This window comes from Gavialis gangeticus, unplaced genomic scaffold, assembly GCF_001723915.1.
Source record: "Gavialis gangeticus isolate Ggan-Ray unplaced genomic scaffold, GavGan_comp1, whole genome shotgun sequence".
Classification (NCBI taxonomy): domain Eukaryota; kingdom Metazoa; phylum Chordata; order Crocodylia; family Gavialidae; genus Gavialis; species Gavialis gangeticus.
In genome coordinates this window covers 10,195,311-10,199,731 of record NW_017729016.1, presented here as the reverse complement: position 1 = coordinate 10,199,731, position 4,421 = coordinate 10,195,311, and positions in this window count along the sequence as shown.

The following is a 4,421-nucleotide window of genomic DNA, read 5'->3' as shown; positions in this document are numbered from 1 at the left end:
GATTGTGAAAGGGCTGTAGGGTTTATTGATTGGACCCTGATATACTCAGGTGGTAGTTTCACATGACCAAGGTCCTGAGTGCTGACTCCTCTCCCAGTCTATTACCCACCCAAGAACAAAGAAGAAACAAAAAAAAATAAAAATAAAATGAGAGATTTTTAAAATGGCAAAGCCTGAAGACCCCCAGTCATGTAAAGAGACCAAAGACTGGAATTACTAGTGTGACGTTGGCAACCATTTGCTTCTGCCCTGCAATAACATATTGGTGCAGTTAAACATAAACCCTAGCTGCAGACAACTGTCAAACAGCTCATTATGTGTTCCTCCCTGTACAACTACTTTGCTTTGGAAACAGCTTGAGCTGCGACAAAATGGACCCAAGTTTCTGCTTTATTGTGTTCTGCTCCTTCCTGCCTGTGACGATATTGTTACGTGCCTTGTTAAAAAAGCATGGCGGGTTGTTTTCCCTTGGTTTTTAATTTACGTTATAGTCCTCTGTCTAATTTTCATGCCATTTTTCTGCTTCAGTTTGGAGGTCTGTATGTGGCATTACTAACAGTTGCTTCTTTTGGCTTGTGGCTGGCAATGAGAACAGAACTGCTGTACTCATACTAATGAAGGTGGAAATGCCAGCACCCTCAGTATCACTAATACTTTGCTTTCAGTGTGCTGTATGAAAATTTTTGCCCAACTGGTGAGAGTGACTTGCTAGCTTATGCAACAATGTTCACTTTGTCAGACTTTTGGCTGTCCTAGACTAGTACAGATCCCAAATGCACTGGCATCAACAATTAGTTCATTCTGCTTGGGTTAATTAAAATAAGCTAAGAGTATCACTTGTTATCATGGTTTTTAAAGGCATAGACGTGTCTTTCTTGTCTATTGTCCCATTCCCATGGCTGATCATTGCTGATTGATTCACGTTGCAGCTGTGTAATGGCTACTAAATCTATAGTGATACAGAAACAACAGTTAGTGAAAACTAGAAGACTTCTTGCTTTTGTAGCTGTCTTTGGCTCAGTAACATGTTTTAGCACTATCATCTCTGTTACGTGGCTACTGAAACTGAACATTGCCCTTTGATAGCTGGGTAGTGTTGGTACCTATGGCGGTTATGGCAGGAGTCACCAGATGGTGCTCTTACATATTGTTTTGCAGAGTTTTGGACATGTAACCTTTGCAGAACTGCTGCCTTCCTGTTTGACTGTTTTAGTCTCTTTAGGGAGTTGTTGCAATTGCATTCTGCCAAAGTGTCCTTAATGAGTCAGTTCTTGAAGCAGTGGTTCCCTTGGAGTCAGGAATTGGAGGTCCCTGAAGGAAGGGATTGCTTGCTTGCTGGGGGTGACTGCCCACCTCTGTTCAAGGCCTGTTGTAGAAATAAAGTAAGATACTCACATGCCTCAACTCTACTGTACCAACTTCTTCAGAAGGAACTTAGCCTTCACAGCCCCAGACATGCTGTAATGGGGCTGAGGAGCTACATCATCATGGTCCAGATTTGTATACCTCACCTTTCTAGAAATCTAAAGGAGCTGCTAAGGAGACCAGCACCGTTCTTTCCCATGGAGATCTTGCTTTTGTTCATTTGAAGAGAAAATTCATTCTGATAATACATGGCTGGCTTTTAGGTACATCTAGATGACTTCCACTGTGCTCTCATGCAGAGATGCTCCTGAGCACACCAAACTGGAAATGCAGTAGGGAGACTGCTTATGGGTATCCATTATGGCTGCTCCAAGACTTCCATCATTGGTTTACTCCTGTGGAGTAGATGCATAATCATATCTACCACTTTCAGTCAGGTGATATTACCGTTCCTTTTAAAGACAGCCTGCTGAAAACTAAAATTGATAGGCTGCTATTTATGTTATAGGCAGAGCTTCAGGCTTTGGATCTTGCCCTGCTTAGGGGTCATACAAAGGCATGGTTCTTTTAGCCTTGTTCCTTTTACTTTTGCTTCACAGTGAATTAGATTGTCTCTACTGAAGCCTTTGGAGCAGGGATGTTAGCCTGGCATCATGTTCATTTTGTGTTTCTCCATGCACCAAAATATCATCAATGATATTCAGTCCTGCAGAGGTTCCTGGTTGCTGACTTGCAGTGATATTCTGAAAGATGTCTGCTGCTGTTGGGAGGGAGTCCTCTGTCCTAAAGGGCATAAAAGACAACATTGCATTTAATATATTGGCATCTCTGAGTCACCGCAGCAGTTTATATGATTTATCTGTAAGACAGTGGTGCAGCATAGCATGTTCTATAGATGAAAGCACAAACAAATCATGCTATAACCAGTTGTAAATTTCCTTTATTGCTAAAGTGTCTAAGTTAATAAATGCAGCAGCAGCATATTCAATAATTGAATCATTTGAACAATATGTTAAATAACAGGCTGCTCACCCATTAAAACCAAAGCCTGTTCAGCATCTCCAGCATGGATTCAGGAGAAGGAAGATGAGGAATTTGCAGACAAAACAAGGTGCCACATGTTGTGTCCCTTCATGCTGATAGGAATGGTGCTGTGGTAAGCCCTGGGGTGAGGAGGAAATGGACAACCTGTACCATGCTACCGTGTGGAACGACTTCGGTTCCATTGCATTTGCATGAATAGTTTGAACCCAACCTAGAACAATTGCTCATAATCAGGGATCCTGGTTTTTCTCTGCTAAAAAAATCACAAATTCTCTGCTAATCCCCCCCAAATCCCCCCCAAATCCATGATTAAAATTAAAGCCCTCCCCACAGTCCCTGGCCCTGCTGGTGCCCCTCACTCCCCACCCACAACCTGCACAGCCTTGCTGATGCCTCTTGCCCCCACCCACAGCCCCTGCTCCCCCAGCCCTGCTAGAGGGGGCCCCAGCTGCCAGGGGTATGGACCCAGGTCTACAGCCCCCTGCCCCACTCCCCCCCTGCTGTGGGCTTGGGCGGGGTGGCTCCCCACTGCTGCATGAACTCCCAGGTGGCAGGGGGGACCCGCATCCCCTACCTCTGTACCTGGGGCAGGCACAGGCTGAGGCTGCTGCCTGGCCGGGTGGGGCTTGAGGTCCAGGGTTGCAATGCACAGCTGCAAGGCCCCAGCCAGGAGCAGGACTGGCTCTGGTGCAAATTCCTGCAATTAGAACAGAAGAATCCCATGCACTTTTGCAGGCTTGGGACTAACTGGCTAAGCAGAAGCTCTACAGAAAAGGGCCTGTGGGTTACAGTGAAAAATAAGCTAGATATGAGTCAACAGTGTGCCTTTGTTGACAAGAAGGCTAACACCATACTGGGCTTCATTAGTAGGAGTGTTGCCAGCAGCTTGAGGGAAGTAATTATTCTCCCTCTATTCTACACTAGTGAAGCCACATCTGGAGTACTGCATCCAGTTTCTGCCCCCCCACTATAGAAAGGATGTGGACACATTAGAAAGAGTCCAGCAGAAAGCAGTGAAAATGTTTAGGGGGGTGAGGCACATGACTTATGAGGAGAGGCTGAGGGAACCAGGCTTATTTAGTCTGCAGAAGAGAAGACTGAGGTTGGATTTAATAGCAGCCATTAACTACCTGAAGGGTGGTTCCAAAAAGGATGCAGCTAGACCAGGGGCAGGTCAAGTAAGGCTCACAGGCTGGATCCATCCCACTGAGCCAAACCATCCGGCTGGTGGGGCCCCTAAAAAATTTAGAAACTTAGTATTTCTCTGCCCCTGGCTGCCTGTCAAAGATGACAGGATCCAGGGGCAGTAGGACCCAGGGGGAACAAGTGGCAAAAGCAAACAGCTGCAGCAGCAAAGCTTGCTCAGCTCCACCCCAGCCCCAGCCAAAGCCTGTGCCTAGCAAGGGTTTCTGAGGCAGGGGCTTCCGGCCTGTGGCTGTTTCTGCCTCCCTGCACAGGAGGAAAATACAGGTAACAAAGAGGGGGGGAGGGAGGCAGGGGAGAAATGCAAGTGATTGCCCCAGCCCTCAGGGCTGGGCTGGGCTGGCTCCTGTGGTCCCAGTGCTGCAGCTGGTAACCATATGGTGTCTGAGCAACCGGTGGGGGGGGGAGGGGAGTGAGGAAATGACTATGGAAGGCAGAGGGAAGGAGCAGCGAGTGGCAAGGGTCTATAGAGCAGGGAAGGCTGCCCCATCTTCCTCCTGGCACAGCACAGCCCAGCTCCATAGAGCCGCTGCTGGTCCAGACCTCATGCTCCTGCCACCCTGCTCTGGGTGGCTGGCATTGGCTCCAGTGCACTGGCACGGACCCTGTGCTCCCACCCAGCTGTTGCTGTGCTCTGCATGCTGCCTTTTCCCTCTGCCTTCCCAGCCATGTCCCCGCTCCCCACTCCACCTGCCAACTGGATGCTCCAACACTACATGGTTCCCGGGTTCAGTGCAGGAGCAGCTGGGAAGTGGTGAGTGAGCGGGGTAGGGGGGAAGCTGTAGGAGAAGGGCAGTGGTGGCAGATTG